Source organism: Melospiza georgiana, chromosome 5 (assembly GCF_028018845.1).
Source record: "Melospiza georgiana isolate bMelGeo1 chromosome 5, bMelGeo1.pri, whole genome shotgun sequence".
Taxonomy (NCBI): Eukaryota; Metazoa; Chordata; class Aves; order Passeriformes; family Passerellidae; genus Melospiza; species Melospiza georgiana.
The window spans coordinates 16,497,339-16,517,701 of NC_080434.1; positions in this window are offsets into that span (position 1 = coordinate 16,497,339).

Sequence of the window (20,363 nt, forward strand, 5' to 3'; positions counted from 1 at the left end):
CGCTGATATACTTTCCCACTTCCATCTCACTTGGTTGGTGGCAGCTGAAACAGCCCTGGCACAACTCAGCTAGGTGTTGTTCCAAATGTCCCTATCTGTACTGGTTCTACCACCAGCCGAGGCTGAAGATGCTCCACCCTACCCACTTCTCTATTTGTATGTGCATTTTGGCTCTCTTCCAGAGAAATCAACACAACATTCTCCTGCTGCTAGGGGAAGTACAACATTCATTGGGCAGCAGCTATGTTATTAGCAAAACTGGCACTTCCTATAGTTTCTTCTTCAGTGTCTCCCTAAACAGCTGTTACAGTTCTAGTAACAGTTGATTATTGCATTCATTCCGAAATTTTAAAATTCTAGATTTCAAAAGTGACTTATGATCAGCAGATAAAATGGAAGTAACTGCAACCTGGCTGTAAGAGGTAAATCAAAACAGGTTGCATCAAGATTTTTCAGTGCTCTGTTGTGCAAAGCCAAAGAGTTTATCTCAAAATTTATTGTTTTAGGACTTTTTCAGCAGAAATATAAAAGATCATTTAAATTAGTATAATTAAACTCATATTAGCATTCATTCTAAGGCCTATATTGGCATAATGCTGAAAAGTTCAAGGAATTCCTGGATAATTCCATTAAGATTTCTTCTCTGTTGGCAATCCGTGTCAGAATGAAAATTCTGCTTTATTTCTGAGACACAGCCAATTTTTTTCCTCGAGGAGTGATGCATTCATACAGCTCTAGTTTAAAATAAATATGAAGTTTCTAAACCGTCTGTCACTGAGAAAGTCTGCAAGAACTAGAAGGGCACACTAACAGTAAGACAAGAGGTCATGTACCTTTCAAACTGTATGCACAGCACTTGAAGAATAACTCCAGCTTTTGTGTACATTTTTGTGATGTACAGACCTAATCAGAAAGTCAGATCTTTGTTGTGTCAAGTCTGATAAATCTTAGGTAAACACTAACAGAGCCAAATTCTCCTTCTAAAACTGAAGGAACAATGTGTTTGTGCAACTGCAAGCCAGGTATTGCCCAGCAGTACTTCACGGTCCTGATTCACTATTGTTTGGTTCCTGCTTTTCTTTGCACCTGTGGGCTGTTGCTGTTTCATTTAAACCACCACAAAGTGCCAGTGCAACAGATGGTGACTGGCAGTAGCAAGATGACAAATTAATCAGCTTCCCCAATCTTATACAGGGCCAAAACCTCTCTGAGGTGGGTTTCTTGTAAGAAATTCACTGAAGCTGTAGCTAATTACATCAAAGCTAGCATGATTTGTAATCATACTTGTTATTTACTTACCACAAAGTTAGAAAAACCCTGTTTGTTGTCATTCAAACTACTGAAAAAATCTATTTGAAAATAGAAATCATATTATTTACCTGCTGTCAGGTGGCAGGTAAAATAGACACACTCATCCTTTGTACATTTTCACCTTTTTTCATTCAACTCTTGAATTAAATATTTAAATAGGATTTGAAACTTACATCCTGTAACTAAATACCCTTGAATGAAATGGCATATAGCAATGGATATTTTGGGGGAAGTACCCAGGCAGATAAGACTGAAATCCTTTTTCACATATTTTCTCAAAATAATTCTCTTCACCAGGGTGAGTAAATTCCCAGAAGTTCCATTTGTTCATTTTTAACTTGATCAGAGAGACTCAAGCTCTCACAGCCACTAAACTTTAACTTTCAAACACTCCCAGTCATGAATTACAGATGAACAGTATGCTAAGATAGATATTCCAATATTGCCAGCTCAGGAATCTTGCAGTTCTCCTCAGTTATTTGCTCTTCTAAACTCCAGAAGGAAATTCTGAGATCAGAGCTCTAGAAACAGTCCAAGTGTACTGTGAATACTCAAAACCACCAAAGCCAAATGCAAAACACTATTTGGCTTAAAATTCTTAACCTATAAAAGCCTGAATCTCATTGATCTGCAGGTCTTGACTCATTTTTGAAAGCTTGGGTACATGGACTGGCACTAGAAAGGCATTCTTGTAGATCATAGTAGAAAAGTTTCTGAAGCTAGAGAATTAGAAGGGATCTTCACTTTGAGGCACAAAATACCTCGTACTGTACCACTTTCAAAGGAAAAAGTGGGATCTCAACTTCCACAAAATAGTTTGACTCTGTAATTCAAATCATTAATTAGTCAATTACAAGTGTGTGAGGCACTATATGGACCTTGAGGTATGAGAGGTCATGTACCTTGGCATTGCTTTGGTAAATCAATCATAACCTGCTTCCTTTCTTAGGCTGCACTATGGGTATCATTTTGGTGCTGTTCACTACCATGGCAAGCTTGGCTCCCACAAGAGGTTAACATTATGCAAGATTTCAGCTAGCAAGAGATGTTACTTGTTCTACAACCTACACTAGCCAGTTCATTAGCTCTCTCTGTAAAACTGTAAAATACACTGTTTCTGATAAGAAATATGATACATTTGCTCCTTAAGACTAATTATTGTTTTTTAAAAATCTTTAAAAACAAAACCTCTGTAATAACTACCTTAAATTCTTCACTGTTTATATTTTCACTTTTAGAGATATTTAAGGATCTTCAACCACAAGGATAAGAATTGTCTTTAATAGAGATATGCGGATGAAACTATCTTCAGTTCATAGCTGCTCATTAGAAAACTAAGCTTGTAAAATTCCACTGACACTTTGAAAATATTATCTGTACTCATCTTGTTAGCATAGGGTCAAGATTGTTTAGACCCTGTTGCTACAGTCAAAGCCTTAAAGATGTTTGGAGTCTGAAGTTTTAGCCTAGGGCCATCTCTAATTTTCATCTGGTAAACAGGCATCTCACTCCCAAAGCCAGAAGCTGTTGGGCTACAGCTTTGGATGGTATGAAGTGAGATAGTGCCTGGAGAGCTGAACCAGCCTATAGCAGCTGTGGGTCATGACTCAAAGCCCCCTAGATAGGTGTGCAGAGAGCTAGGAAGTAATAAACTGTCTTTAAAATATAGCAGTATTCACCATGAAGATGAATACTGCTCATTTTGCCTCGCATTGCTCAGATAATCTTTACCAAAGAGTCATCTTTTGGGAAAAAATACAGATCTTCTGAGATTATGAGAGTGAAAAAAAGCAAAAAGACACTACGCATTTTTATCAGTTAAACTTCATCTTGGAGGAAAAGGGAAGTTCAACAGCTTGGAGTTCTTTTTCAAACCTTATTTTAACCCATACCATAATAGAAAAGAATTTTTACATTTACTAATTCAAAGTGAAACCTTTCAGCCTAGTGTCCCCAAGTCTTGCAAACAACACTTTTAAATGTAAATTTTCTATTGTTCTAAAATTAGCTTTAACAACTTGAAAGCCTCAAAACCACTGATGAAACAATACATGTTTTGTAGGAACATGCCTAGAAGTGACTTCTTACCTGCTGATGACCTTTAAATCCACCAGAGGACCCCAGGGGACGGTCGATACATGACAGGAAGCTACAAGCTCAGGTTCTTTTGACATATCTGCACTGAATTGTATGTATCTGAAGAGCAAGGGTTGCCCCAGAATAAAGGAGAAGCAGCCATTTGTCAATATTAGTTGGATGAGATAAGCACAGTGGTGGCAGCAGGACGCCTGAGACACAACATGCCAGTGTTGGCTTTCACAGGCTGCGCTCTGCAGGGATCAAGGTGACCCCTGTGAGACAGCAAACCAGCTGCAGGACTCCTCTAGGCTTTTCCCTCATAATCCAGTAGGATGAAAGAGTAAGTAGAATTTCTGGGGAGGGGCCAGAGCAGCCTTTCCAGCTCCCATCACAGGATCCAGGCAGAAAACAATTGTTCGAGACACTTTTCTAGATAAGTGGCCTTCAATACCTCAGTCCCTCCCTTTGTTTCTTCGAAATATAGCTGCTAAACATGCTTGGGATAGCAAATTCTTACTGAAAACATGAACACAGAGCTCTGAGTTCATGTCTGTACGCTTAGCACATCTACAAAATAGGTGCTATACCAGTCCCTGGGATTGGCAACTGTGCATTGAACCCAACTTAAGTTTTCAATAAACACTAAAAGGAGAGGGCAGAAAAGGGGCTACAAGGTACAAGATATTTTACTCCAGAGGAAAACCACAATTGCAGCTCAAACCTTCCTATTTTGGGATGCAGTGGTTGGCATAGAGCATCAGGCTCTTCAGTCACTTCTCTTCTACACAATTAACACTGACATTTTAAAAGTTGTAATTAGCAGATACTGCTCCAAGCCTGCATGAATTCTTAAGTACTGTCACCATGCCAACTTTCAATTCAGGATATACCTAAACTGTTGTGCTTTAACCTATACAAATAATCTCCCACAAATGGCAAAGTACCTAAATTTGAGACAGGGCTTTTAATCAAGTAGTAGTTCAGTCATTTTGGAGCTATTACTTGAACACAGAAAACATTTCCATTTTAACTCCATCCTGAGTGTACTTTTTTACCTAACTGCAGGTATCTACAAATAATCAAAGTTAACTTGACTTCAAAGATATATAATTCTGCTGCAAGACCAGCAACATCGTCACAATGGAGCACCATTTCACAAAACATGACCATGCATAAATAAACACAACTAAGAGAGGTGTTTAGCATATTCTACTACTAAGCAATTTATAGGAAATTCTTTAACATATGCAGACAGAGGTACAAGGACACCTGTAGGCTACACTCAGCACTTAAACCCTAGGTTCTGATGGGTCTAGTAAAGAAAGAAGAAAATAAGATTATATTCAGTATTATCATCTGCAAATGCATCTGCAAATGTTCCAGAAGTTATCTTAGGAATATGAAAGCTATTAATAACTTATGTATGTCAAGGATTTTCAGAGTGCTTGTCCCTTAAAGTAAAATATACACAATTCAGTAAAACAGAAAGCTGTTATTGTTTTGATGTTCTGTACACTTTCACAAAGGTCATGGATACATCCAACTTCAGGAATTTATTTGAGACAATGCTTATGTGCTAAAAATCATGGAGTGAAACAAGCCCTGCCAGAAGGGTAACCCTGACACTAGGTCTTCCTTCAGCAATTAGAGCTGAAGTACCAGAAAAATATTTATTTTGGTTACATTGTAAATCAATAAATAAATTCTACTTAGGTAGCAGCATATTCTACAGGTCAGTAGAATTTATGGGGACAAGACCCCCTCTGTGAGGCTTCCTCACCTGCAGAAGGAAGCAATACTTCTAGCAATCAGCTGTTCATCAATGCTCATTCTCTGGTTTTTCCTTTCTGTCCCCAACAAATTCCATAGCAAGTAGAATATTTCAGCCATTTCATCTTCCCATAGTGCCCTGTTTTCCAAGATATGTCACACAGAGCAAAGTATGAGAGGATATGCAAAATTCATATATTCCCTGGGCATTCTCACTTAGCAGTAAAGTTGTGTATATGCACAGTGGCATTTCAGTGTTATTCAACTGATTTGTCTGCAACAGCATGAGCAAAATGAAGTATAAATGCCTGAACCTTCTCTCACTGGTACACAAAGTTACAAAATGTTAATGGAATAGTTATGCCTGAGAAGCAGGTGTTTAATGAATGTCTTGCTAGACAATTTTCAGATTTGAGTTCTTGCTGTTTATGTAAATTTCTAATGCCATTCGTAATTGGCATGGCACTCACATTTCCGTTTTATTTAGTGATGGAGTTGTATTTTACAGTGTGAGTGTGTGTATGCTTTCAGGTATTTTTGGGAGTGGGATTTGTTGAGGAAAACCATTTGTAAGTGACAGCAGATTAGATTATCATATTCAACTGTTTTGGCTTTAAAAGCTTGTATTCTCTTTTAGGCCTAACATGATTAAAACCTGCTGAGGCAGGAGTACAGCCAGCTCTGCTGAGTAGTCTTTTTACACAATGTGTACACAGAAGGCCAAGGTTGGAGTCATGAATACAGCAGAGCACTGATATTAGAGGAGTTGTGAGTTTACAGAAACAAAAAGTTTCTATGGTTAAAAAGATATGGTAAAAAAAAGTTTTGGAAGTGGTACCTTAACATGTCATCAGGTCAGAGTACTAAAAACAACCTCTAAACCATCTTTGTTTACCACAACTCAAACTTAGAAGTATGTGACTGAAACCTCAGAAAGTAATTTAAAAAGTGAGGAAGAAACTCTAAATAAACAAAAGACCACCCCAACCTTCCAATGTTTATTTACTACCAATTGTGGAAAGGTGTGGAAAGTGTTAAATTGTCTAAAGGATAACACAGTACAAACATTTGACAAAGAATACCCCCTGAATAAGTTACAGATTTAAAAAGTTACAGATTCACAACTGCAGATCCCATGAAAAAGATCACCAAAACAAAAAAAATCCGAGTACTAGTTCAATACCATTAAGTAAGGAAGCTGCTTGTAGAAGTGTTCAATTACTTTACAGCTCAATTCTCACATTGGATTCTAAACATCCTAACCTTTTAATGCTGTAGAGGATTTACACAATTAACACTTTATAAGGTCTTTCAAGAGTAAATACGCTACAATTAAGTCATTTGTGTCCATTTGTGCTCTTCGAGTATAAATCAGAGTAGAATCTCTCTGGCAAAGGACAACAGAGGATGAAGTAGAATCACAATTTATGTCAAAAATTAAGACTCTCAGTCTCTATTTGCTTGGCCAACAAAAGGAGTTCCCTCAAGCAAACCTTCAAAGGAGAAAAGATACATAAAGGAGTTCAGGTCACCTCATTCCCGTTTTTTTGTGAGCTTGTGAAGCTATTCTGTGGACCCTATTTTCTAACCTCAGCTGTATAAACAGATAATATAAAACAATTAAAATAATTATAAAATATTAAAATAATATTAAATAATTGCTACAGATGAAGAAGTGACCTGTCTATATCCATTTGTATAGCTGTCAGAATATACCAACATGAATAGATTATAATGTTATTCAAAAGTAATTCTTATTTTTAGCAGAACTAAAAAGCTTTGTGAGAAAATGCTTATAATTGTAAGGGAACCAATTGAAAAAGTGGCCTTGAGCAACTGCCCTAGAAATGGTTCATTTTGGGGGTGAGGGCAGACCACCACAGAACAGAAGAGCACACCACAACCTGTGAGAAAGCTTCATAAGTAAGCAATTATCAGTCTAGTGCTCAACACCATGAGTTGTTGAGATTCCTAGCATAGTTTCTGGTGGTTAATTATGATCCCTTAGGAAAGAAAGATTCACCATCTAATCCCTGTAAATAGTCACAGTTCAGTCCTTCCTAAAGAGCAAGAAAGCAATAGTTTAATAGCACTAAGCACCTCAAGTGTGATATCCATTTAAGAATCTCAAGAACATTGAATTTGACAAGCTCATCTTCCCAAAACCTCTGAGTGAAGGAAACTCTGCATGAGTTCGTCCTCACTGGCAAATTTACAAATACTGTAGTTCAGTGACTTAAATGCAAACAAGTGCATGGAATCCACTTTTTTAACTCCTAATGTACATCACCCCCTGATGCTCTACAGAGCAATTCTACTGCAAACATTTCAATAAGAGCAAGGCTGTGTATAAGCGTAGGATTAAATGCCTAAACAAGAGAAGCAGAAGGTGTTAGCTCCAAATTTGACCGACATGTTAAGCATTTTACCAACATTTGTTTTATTTTTTCAAAGTAAATACACTTCAGGACACAGAAAATAACAGTATTTAAGGAAATGCTGTAATTGTACTGTTTGGGAGTGAAGAAGCAAAGTTAAACATTGGCTCAAAACAACATGGGAGAAGCGTTTCTATTTCCAGCAACACGTTACTGAACTGTGGAAAGAGATGATCCTCCCTAAAGGATCCAAACTCTTAGCTGATCTCTTCAGTAAGAAAAGCATTAATCACTAACACCTATAAGATAAAGGATAGGCAAATTATTTTATGTGTGGCAAAGATGCAATGCCACTGAAATATCTGTCATCAGTGAAATATCTGCCATCAGGTCAAGTGGCAACTGCCAGGAGATCAGACAAGTTTGCTTCCAAAGATCAGATGAGGTAGTGCATTTAAACATGATCTTTTTGTAGTACAGTCCAGAAGGAATAGGAAGGGGAGTAACTATTGGGGGAGGGAGGGGCCAGGAAGGGAGTGCTGAATCCGTAAATATATTGGCAGAAGAATCCACCATTATATAAAGGATAGCAAATGTGCTCCTACACTTTAATATTTTCATGCTTTAGACATTGCCAACATACATATGACAGTAAGAAACATAACGATCCCAAGTCCTGGCTTAACCACCTACACAGTGTTTGAGAAATCTGAAGCCATCTCACACAGACTGATAACATCAGAAGCTGTCAGAAACTGAAGTGTTTAAGAGAGAAGAACCAGCCAATTTATTCTTGCAGTGCCCAGTGCAGGTTATTACAGCTCAGGCCTAGTAAGCTCAGCAGCAGGTACTACATTACTCTGCTCTGATGCCTAGAGAACATTATTATGAACAAATTAATTTCTGTGTACTGCTATATCTTCCAGCACTTTGAACAGCATTGCTAAAATATCCCATACTACAGCACTCAAGACCCAACAACACACACAGTTTTTCACAGCAACACTTTAGAAAGTGTGACATTTTAGGAATTTCTAAGACCTAAACCTTTGAAGTGCCATGCAACATCACACATGCTGCATCCTGTGAGTATTTTATGGCATTCTAGGGGTTGATTTTACAGAAATGTTTAAAATTTTTGTTGTGATGAATACTAATGCTTGCTTTATATTTTAGTTATGAAATGCACAGCATAAATTCAAAATGGATTTTCCTACAGCCATATGGTTTACTGAAAATAACACCAATAAAATAAGTAATTCAGTGTTGAGTATACATACCTTTATTTATGGAGAAGAGGTTCTGTCACAGTGTCAGCCAATACATATTGTGACTATGTACTCAAACATTTCTCAATGCTTCTATCTTCTCAGACACGCTATTTTCTTACTGTTTATAAAGCAAACCTCTCCCCTCTGTGTCCTTCACTTGACTTGGTAATATGAGAGTGTTTGAAATTTGAACAAAACCTCCTTGTCCTGGGAGTGCAAGGGGCGGAGGAAGATGCAGTTGGAGCAATAGGTGGTTCTGAGAGCCTTACACCACCCCCTTTGATAAAAGCCAAAGGACAGGACATTAAAGAGGCTATTCTAGGGCAACTGTTCCTGAGTCACTTGTTTCCAGCTCCTTCTCCATACTTTAGCATGGAGTTTTCTGGCAAGTGGACTCTAAACTGAAAGTTGCTTTCCTGTTTTTATTCTTTTTCAAAATAACGGAAAAATTAAATGACTGACACCTGCCCTAATCCACATTAAACAGTGACTTATGTTGCCAGAAAAAGGCTGTACATATACACAAGTTCCCTTCTGGTCTTTTATTGAAGCAATAGGATTTGATTTATGAAATACCTGGCAAGCATAACATCCTATTACAGCAACTGGAAGCAGATAGGGGGTGATCATAATGCCACACTGAAGGAGAAATATCTTCATCTCCTGCTGCAAGATTCAAGGAATAAATAACTTAATGTTTCCTGTGAAGTCATTCCCATACTCCAGTATGTGAAAACAACTGTCAACACTCAAGAAAGATTGTGTTAAACAGCTGAAACACTCTCAAATGATTTTTCCAAAATAAACTTCCATCAGAAAGCTACCACAAATACTTAGTCATCTTAACTCTTAAAAATGAACAATTGCTCTGGTTTAAAGCCATTTCATATTCTTGAATTGAAACTTCAAAATTCACATTATTTTAATTTAATATGACTAACTACTACTATGTTTAATACTGAACAGAACTAAGGCCTTGCATTACTAAAACAAAAAAAAACCCTCCTCTTCCTATTTTATGAAGAGCCTATCCTACCTTATGAAGAGGATTTTGTAGCTTATCTCGCAGGGAAAGGACTGGACAAGGATAGGGTACTCACTCTCTCCTTTGAAGTTTGTAAAGGGAAATAAAATTGTTTAGATAACAAAGCAACAGAGCTGCTGTGTAAGTCCTAAATCAGTTCCATCATTTCTCACAGATGCCCAAACACAGCAAGCAGGCATGGATCTGGAGAGCAGAGCAGTCACGGAGGGCTGCTAGAAGACAAAAGGATGGAGAGGAACCTCAAAGACAAATCTCAGCAGGAGATGGGATAATCAAGAGTGCTGCTGAGCAGGGAACTGAGGTTATCCTGAGAAAGTCAGCGTGGTGTTACCTTAAAAAAAATACTTGCTTCCTATAACATTGTACAAATTCCTTTCATGCAGTAAAAGCTCATGACTACACTGCATTTTTATTTTCATCTATATGATTAAAGCATTGACTTGCTTCTTTAGGACATTTACCTTTTAGTCCTGTTTCAGCAAACCCAGAGCATACATGGCTCAGCTCCTGCCAAGAGGAGGAGATCCACAGCTGTCCTCTTGGCCTGCCCCCTCCCCTGAATCCCAGCACCCTGTGGATCAACAGCGGGGGTCGTGTCCCTGCAGTGTGTCCTGCTCTGACAGGTGCTGGCATTTGGCAGCATGCCCAGCAAGCAGGCAGTTATCACACAGGAAGACTTGGCTGCAAATCAGAAAGCCAAGCTCATGGAAAGCATGGAAAGATACAGAGGATACAAAGGTGTTAAATCCCTTCTGTCCTTGAACAGCCAAAGACTGCTCTAAACTGTGCTGAATGCCAGCAGTTGCAGGCAATTTTTCAGATACTAGAACACCAACAAGAAAAAATACTTTGTAATAAGGCATAGACAAATATTTACCAGAAAATTTAGAGGCTGTCCCTTAGCTCTTCATCATCTTCCAGCTCATGACACACTAAATTATTCGAGGTGCTCAAATCATGCTGTCAGCTTTAGCTGCAGCTTCAGATCTGGTTTGAAGCAGTACACCTACTGTTTTTCTTCCTAATGAAGTCTAGCTTCTCCATTCTCCAACATCAGGTACCATCCCCTCCACTTTCTTCTGGAATTGCAAGGGCTGTTCTCCTTCCACTGTTTAATAACTGTGACCCTTTAGTGCTGTACCAACAGGTAGGACTCCCTTTAATCTGCTAAAGACCTTCTACTTGCACAGAGCTTGTTTTCAGATCATTGGGTTTAAATGCCAAGAATTCCTCTGCAAGCAGCACACAGAGCAGAAGGGCAAGTTACTTTCCCTTTTCCCTCCCTCTCCCTGATCACACATTTCCAAAACATCAGCACAAGAGCAGCCTTCAATTAGTAAGTCTCAGGTAAACTTTAGAAAGAAAGGATTGTTGTCAATTAAAATTCCTTTGTACCTCAGCTTACTAAACTAATGTTCTTAATTACACATTAGCAGTGATGCTCAAAGCATGGTTACCATAATCAGGGAAAGAGGTAATCAGAAATTACTTCATGTCATCTCAGCCAAGTTCATCTACTTTTAGCACACCACCTTCCCCTGGAATTATACTATTCCTGCTTATTTACCTTACACTAAACAGTTACATTGCCAGGAGACCTATGCATGTAACCTACCAAACCAGAGATTGATAATCCATAAAAGTGTATTTAAAAATTTGCTTTAAAAATATCATGAACCTATCATCCTACCTCAAGCTGCAGTTTAGTCTTTTTGGGTGGGGTTTTACCATAGAAAATGGGTGTTGTAATGACATGGCACACTGCTGCCAAGAAAAGCATTTTATACCTCTTAGGCTGGAACCACACTAGATTATTTGCACTTACTTGAAAACTCTAAGGTTTATCAAAGCAGAACAATTTGGTCCTTCTAATTTGTATAGATCAACATAGCTACATTTCTTCCAAAATTGTATATGTAGTTTGCACAAATGTTAAAACAACATGAGGTTTAGAACATTATAAACATGGGACTTCTTGACTTGTACAACCTGGGTATGTCACTCCTCAGTTACTTAAAAGGCACAGAACTACATACAAGACAGAACCGTAAAAGAAATCAGGGTAAACACAGACAATTTGGTAGGATTTGAAATATTTGTCCTTAGCTACACAAATTAAAGTCACAACTTGTAACAATCACTGATGCCTTTTACCAATGTATATTTGATGTATTTTCAAGACAGTTTGTCAAACACTGATGGGATCATTCATAAAACTTAAAATTTGTTATGGAAATTAATGAAGTCTGTCCTCACAATGAAAAGATGAAGTACATTCTGGCAAAGTTGTTCTTTTTTTTTTTTTACAGTATAGATACCAAATAGATATGGATGGGGGGGGTTTAAATACACTGAAAAGTGTTACTCAGCACTTGCTGGGCAAAGAGCTAATACATCTCATTCAGACGCAGCACACTTTCTAACCCACAGAAGCTATCCTTAATTAGACTGTAACCATACTACAAAGTTACATTAGAATCCAGGATCTGAAAGCCTTCAAATGTGAGTGGAACATTAGTTTATTTTTAGTGCAGTCTACAGGACTCACGTTAAGAAGTTCATCCCAACCCAGACTCTAAAAGCATATGGACACCATGCAAAAGAATTACTCATGCCAATGTGTTAATGAAAAAATATGTACGTCTAAAACCCTTTGGGAAGGGACTGGCAGGGTAGACAAGGCCTTTGCATTGCCATTTTATCCCATATCAAATGCAGTTAAGGACACACATGAATGCTAGCATTAAAGTAGAGGCACAAAGGCAATCATATTTGCTAAGAAACCAAGGACCTAATGAAAGAATTCTGCTGCAAACCCAGATCTGAGTTTCTGCCACACCAACAATGTGTCTTTCAGTCACTTACAGGGAACACCCAGTACATCAGCCTTTCACCAAGTACTTATTAAGGAGCCATTAATTACCATGTCTCCAAGTGCTAGAGTATTTTGGTTCCCTCTGCTCCAAAACAAGAACTGTTGTTCTTGATAAACCAGACTGTAACTGATCCTCTGGCTTTATGCCTGACTGTATATTTGTTTTAGTGATATAATCTGACTGTGCTGGATGTTTTATAAGAAACATGCTGTTAAAAGGACAATTTGAAACTTTTTTATTTATTTGCACAACTGAAAACAGGCCTTGTCCCTGTTGTGGCCTTCTCTGCATGAGCAGCAGCTCTGGGGGAGAAGAAAATTATTTCCACATTATAAATCAGGCTTTTCAGTTTTGTTGTGAGGATTTCCTTGAGAAATTAGACAGCTTGATGTGGTTCCTCGAGTCTAGTTCCCAGCACCCTTTTTTTTCAGCCCATCTCCTCCTAGCACCTCTTCTGCAACCTTTCCAAACTTAAACAGGGTTTCTAATTCATACCCTCATCAGCTCCTCTCTCCTGCTGCTGTTTCAGTCCTCCAGCTCCTGCTGAGGGCACTGACACCAAACTGACAAGCCAAGCTGACTCAGTCTACAATTTCTCAGGTGTCCTTAAACTATGCTCCTCATTCCAGAAGCCAGTAAAGATATGCCAGGACTTGTGCGTGCGGGCTCCAAGTCACAACCGCCTCACCTATGACACAATTATGTCTCAATCACTCGGAGATACTTTAAAGAGTGCGTAAATATAAAAACTTTCAGACACATTTTAGGAATACTTAAGCTTAGAAATCATTCCTTCTAGGTTAAAGTAACTGGACCTGAGTTTTGGCTTCTGGATTTTCAAGTAGAGATACCTACTGTGGTATATAGCATTGCAGGCTTATATAAGAATTTAGCAGTTCATTCTTATTCTGTCATCAGCCATTCTGTCACTACAGAACTGCACTCAAATTAAACATTGGTGGAAATTTAGCTGCAGAGCACTGCCATTCTTGTGGGGGGGATGTTTTCAGGCTTTTTTGTAAGTGACTATGACAATTAGCTAGAACAACATATTATATAGACAAACAGAACAGTACTTTTCTGTATGTCATGCTGTTGACAGAGTAGGCAACTAACTTCAAAATCCGTAGGAAAGCAGGCAGCAGGGACCAAATCACCAAGTTGGGTTTCAGCTCTTTCTTCTCTATATTTACAGCAAGAGAGAGAAATCCATATACTTCATACCTCAGCACTCTCTCCCTACCCTGAAGGGTCAGCCTGTGCTGCTGAGTTTATATCATAGGGTCACAATGGACTTGTCTGCAAACACAATCAAACTTTTTTTTTCCCTCTTCCCAATATCTAGATATTGCAAGCAATATTGCCCTTAACTACAGAATGGCTACTTAAAAGTAAATATTATCAGATCAACTGCTAATTACCAGTAAAGACTCAAGAGAACAGACAGAACTAACCAGTTCTTTTGTGCAGTCAACAAAAAAGCTGCAATTACTGGTAAGAGGCTTTCCAAACAATTTCACTGCTTCACTGAAGAAGGTCACCATTCCCAGACAGCTTAGAGGCCTGGCATCTTTATTACCTGTCTCTCCCAGTTCAAGGATTGGTCCTTAAATCATCCTGCTAAAGCCATTGCCCTAGATTCAAAATACTGGATCCCAATGTCTGATTTTCCTTTAGTCCTGCTATAAAGGACCAGAAAGCTTCCCAGTCTTTAAACTGGGGAAGGAAAGAAATGCATGTTCTTAAACCTAGAAAGCAGCATCGGTGAAGTAGCAGCCGAAGTAAGAGAGGTCTTGACCAGTATCTCTCTTTTTCTGCTACCACCAATACTCTCCCTCAAGCCTTTTAAAAACTTCTAGTTTCAGATGCATCTAAGCTGACCTAGTTTTGGAAATGAACAGGAAATTCAGTAACAAAGCCACCTAATGTGCTGTAAGGCACACAGCTGTCTCCTTTAACAACTGAAACAGTAAACAGCAAAATTATTTTCTCAACTAACTGGACTATTTTGTTGTGTCATCCCAGCTGGGAAATGCAATCAAATAGCTGTGAGATAGTTCAGAAGTTTAGATTGAGAATCCACTAAGAATTTAGAGTTTGTTGATTGACATGCAAACAAATAATGTTTTTAGTAAAAGACCCTTAAGAAAAATGAACCCTCACAATCCAATAAATTAGCAGAGATGAGAACACAAGAGGTCATGGGGAAAGATTTTGTGCTACTATATTATATAATTTTTACCTGGGCATGCATTTGAATGACCAGTGTCTCTTCATTCCCATTTTCTTTCTGAATGCTCTGAAAGGTACAAGCAGCACTAAATTATGCCTGCTTGTGAAACTAATGGTTTGACTAGGAAGAATCAGAAAAACACCTTCCCCCACTAGAGTTCTTCAACCTGTTCAAATGAGAGTCTGTTCGATGACTGAAGTAGTTGTCTTGTCCAACAATGGCCTTCAACAGAAGTTTTCTGAAATGTGAATTGGGAAGACACTTCTTGGCAAGCAGGGGTCTCTCTTGTTCACCTTGAACTTAAAGAAAGACTGAAAGTGAATGCACAACATAAGTAATAAAAAATGCAATAAATTCATTTATAAGATTATTTTGATGTGATTGTAGTAGAAGCATAACAAAGCATGCAATTTTTAAGACCTATTGAAAACTGGACCATAAGACCTCTGCCCTTAATAGCAAAAATATGCACACCTGTATTTAGCAACTTCTGAAGTTTCACTCATGTTTACAAACATAATTGGGAGCAAATCCAACTCTACGCAATCTACTCTGAAAATATCACTGCTATGAGCAATACTATTTCTGTTGTTGTTTATTCATCACACCTTTTCCACCCCTCTGGGAATTTTGGCAATTTTTTAATACCAGCAGTGTTACTTTCTGCTTCCTACAAAGCACAATACAATTGAATCAAATCAGCCATAGATATCTAATTTCTTCTTCTTTCTGTAAGTGAAATAGTTTGCTTTTTGTTTGCAAGCCAGTTTTCAATAAACTGCTTTATCTAAAAACATGGAAGATCTTCACTTCAGCTAAGCCAGTCTCTATGTTAGCAAATTTTAATTTTCTTTAATCTTCCTACTTTATTAACCAATTAAGCAAAGACATCTGTAGAACATATGCTGCATCTAGACAGACTAGATTTTAAAATTCAGTTGTTACAAAAAAAAACTCACCAACCTTTGATGGTCATCACTGTGGTTCAGAGTTTATTACTTGGGATTCTTGAATAGATATTCAATAGATATTGCAGAGAAAGTATTATTCAAGTAACTAACACTGAGAATTCAGAATCAAATATCTTGATTGTCCTTAAAGTTAGATGTAATGCTTTAAAAACAAGGTTGAAGATTAATGTTTTAATTGTGGTAATGCCATGTGTTCCAAGATGTGTTAGGTGTTGCAGACACCACTCAAAAACATGTTTACCTCTCCCTTACAGTAACCCTAGCAACATCCTCAATTGTTTTTACCACACTGGTGCAAGTGCTTTTACCTCATTGTGCTTTTACCACATTGAGGCACTCAGCTGGCTCCTCTAACAGCTGAAACAGTAAACAGCAAAGTTTTTTGGGGAATTTTAACAAATTTCAGGTGAAAGACACTTTTTTATACTTGCTGGAAATAAGGAAAATACTTAGGAGATAGGAAATACTTTGGATAATTATCATTTCTGCTGAGGGTGTACTTAGGCTATTTTTGTTTTACCATTGTTTTACTGACTGAAAGTGTTTTACCTTCCACATCTCATGGCAGCATGCCCATGTCTTTTTCTTTTTACCAACTATGAGAGATTCATCATAGAAGCATGTAATGGTATGGGTTGGGAGGGTCCTTAAAGCTTATCTTGCTCCAACCCCTCTGCCATGGGTGGAGACACCTTCAACTAGACCAGGTTGCTCAAAGCTGTCCTCTGATAGCAAAATATAAACCCCAGACTACAACGCCACTGTGCTAAAAGCTGGACAGAGCAAGGCCAGCCCCTACCCCAAAAATCACATTTGAGTCACAGCTGCACTTGCAATGTAAAAATACCCCCTGACATCAGCACACTCTTGCCTGAGTCATCCCATACAGACTCCAGATTCTGGTCTCAGTGTTTAGAGCCACCGACAGCAATCGTGAGCAGGCACAGAGGGCTCTGACTGATAAGGAGGCACAATGAGATAACAGCAGCAGTCCCTGGCCCAGCTCTTTATCTTGCCCCCAAACACCCTACCCTTATGCAGAGTGCTGAGCTGCTCACAAAACAGCAACGTGAGCTACTGCAGTTTACAGAGAGCCTGTGAAAATAAATCAGCACCACTTTTGGCTTACTTTACTTGTGTCCAGCTCTAACTTCCAAGAAGTCCTGTATCACTCCACAATACCAGAGGAACACTTACAAAATGTCTTTTTTATCCATTATACACACAATCCTAAGAAATACAATCACTTGCAGCCATTCAGTTAGGAGACATTCAGATGACTGCAGTTCAGAGAGGAGTCCTGTATCCAAGCACTGTGCTAACACTCCTTTGCAAAGAGAGAACACCACTAACAACTTAGTGACACTACTTGCTCACTTCCCAGTATCCACTTGGAACTGTGACATTACTGAAGTGTTTGCAGGTAATACTTACTACTGTGAAAGCCTGAAGAGGGTGAGTGGATGCCTCAAGTGTTTGGCTTTCACTCACCCAGGAAATAAAACAAATCGGATATGAGCTGAAGTCCTGCTGTGAATTTCTACTTTTGTCATAATGTTTGACCTTTTTTTTTTAAATCACCCTCCCAATATGGAAAGATTTGTTTTATGTGTCATGTGTTTTTTGAACATACAAGAAAACTTTTGTGAAAGAAAAGCCCGTGGACTACAATGAGTCTCCTAAATGAATGCAAGGTCCCTTCTGGAAGATTCCTATTTATGGTAAAAGTTCAACATTTCTGGAGTTTCTTTAAGAAGTACAAAGCTCCTGTTGTATCAAACTTATAGTAATTATATGCTGTTATTTATCTCCTAAAAATGAACATGAAGAAAATCAAGGAAGCCCTCAATGTAAGCCCACAGCCCTGCCCTGGTTTAAGCGCTCTGGCCCATTGGTGCATGAAATGGTCATCAAGGATCTGACATTAGCCCAGGTGTCTACATAAAACTTTGCCACTGAGAGAAGACTCTGTATGACTTCTGTAGCTGATCTAAGTCAATGTGACTAATCATGGTGAAGCTACAACAGTTTCACTGGTTTACAGCAAATTCAGGTTTTGAAGCACACTAAAAGAGGGGAAATACCTCATACTTTCTTTCCTAAGTAACTCATCTGGGCTGAAGGAGTAAAATTTCTTTTTAGTAGAATCCTCTTTTATGACGTAGATCTGGGAATGGCATTAGTGCATATTCCTCTGCAAAAGGTTGCTAGCCTGTAACCTATTATCACAGAATCATTAAAGTTGGAAAAAACCCTCACAATCATGGAGTCCAACATTTGACCAATCCCCACCCTGCCAACCAGACCACAGCACAAAGTGCCATGTCTAGTGACTTCTAGCACACCTCCAGGGACAGGGATTCCACCACCTCCCTGGGCATGCCTGCTCCAATGCCTGACCACCTTTTCAGTGGAAATATTTCTTCCTGATGTCCAACTTGAACCTCCTCCGGCACAGTGGGAGGCCATTTCCTCTCATCCTGTCACTGGTTGCCTGGGAGAAGAGGCTACAACCTCCTTTCAGAAAGTTGTAAAGTGATAAGGTCTCTCCTGAGCCTCCTTTTCTTCATTACAATTATAATACATTAAAATTAAAGACAATGGAGTCTGAGTGTGAAATATTTGCTGTATCAGTAACAGGGAAGGTGTGGCAGGTGCCATTTCCAGGCGTCTAACAGTTCTACCTGAAATGTCTAATGAAGATATATGTCTAATGAAGAGTATAAAATGCAGTGCTATTGAAAGTCTGATTCTGTTTGATTCTTCTCAAATGTCAAAATATGAAGTCATTAAATCACACTGTATTTGTCAATTTTGGCAGGAGCTACTGCCACTCAAAGGACACGGTGATGATCTACAGAGGAAAGGGAACAATGTGGCATTGCCATGCGCAGGTCTCAGTGATGCAGGGTCTGAGAGAGTGCTACAGGAACAAGTCACACTCTGCCTTGCCAACAATCACAGAAGCTTTCTAGCACTGAAGACAGCATTAAAAATAAGCAGGGCTTTAATGGTTGTTTAAAAAAAAAACTTAACCAAGATTTAAGCTTTCTGTAAGAGCCATTTGACTTTTCACTCAGCAGAGAAAACAAAGTGATATGGCAAGGGCAAGACTTTTTTTTTTAGATACAACTGATGCAATAAAGTGTACTGTGCACTGACTTATGCACAGTATGAAACACCAAAATCCAGCCTCCTAAAACTATTTTTCATTCATTTGGCATCATAAGGATTCAAAAAGCATTCCTGGCTTCATTGTCTTCTAGAAATCATTTGTCAATTGATAGAAACACAAGAGATCTTAAACACTTAAGACACCATCAAAAGCTGTAACAGGTTTTTAACAGTAATGCCTTCCTTTCCAAGAAAAGCATGTCAGTCTCATTCCCCCTTCACTCCTTGTCAGTGAAATAAATATGTTCAAGCAGAGAACAGAAAGCTCTTAACTCTCTACAGTGTCTGGGTGTGGTTACTATCACTACTCCTACAGATTGTTCTGCATTATCTTACTGTCCATTCAGATGGGACTACTACTGGTCTCTTCACATATTAGTGAAAAACAGTTCTAAATGAAAAGATCACACAATTAAAAAAGGCAATTCTGCAGCATGGGAGAGAAATACCAACTTTATCTCAGGTTATATAATTGGACATAGATTAAAGAAGAAATCTGCAATGAAATTCAAGTGTCTCATACTCCTTAAACTCTACCAGGAACCATGTCTAAGCCCTTTTTTTGGCCTTGGGCTGTATACTCCAGGTCACACAGACTGCCCCAGAGGAAGGAACTGAACTATCCAAATCCTTCTGTAGCACATTAGCCTCAAAGAATCATCCTTGTGTTTCTCTATGTAACCATAACAATTATTTCATTACCATAAAAGGAGGATAGACACATGGGTTGGACCCATTCCTGCACCACCCCAAAACTAATACAACACTTTCTAAGTTTCTGACTTCCTAACAAATCCAGAGCCACAAGACATTCAGCCTCACTTGTTACTACCAGTATTGCTCATGGCTTTAATTTCTTCCATCCACAAACCTACAGTCACAAACCTGCAGCATATGTTTCTAGATGAAGGCCACAGTAGTGCTGCCAACGTTGTCCTGTTGATTTACTTTTGATTTCCAATGTGTATGCTCAGATTATGTGTAAGGCTTTCTTCATTTTGCAAAGAATATATATATACAAGTAGTCATTGACCAAACCCAGTGACAAATTCAAACCTGAAAGACCAATTAGGCCGATGTGAGTTGGATTTGATTGATTGCTATCTTTAAGACACTGAAATGAAAGCTATAGTGTGACAATAAACTTATAAAAAAGGTGAAGCTGGAGTTTCTATAATTAATAAAAATCTAGCCTATACTTTTAATATGTTGCTATTAAATGGAATTAAGCATCCCACTAGTGTACCCTAAAGCC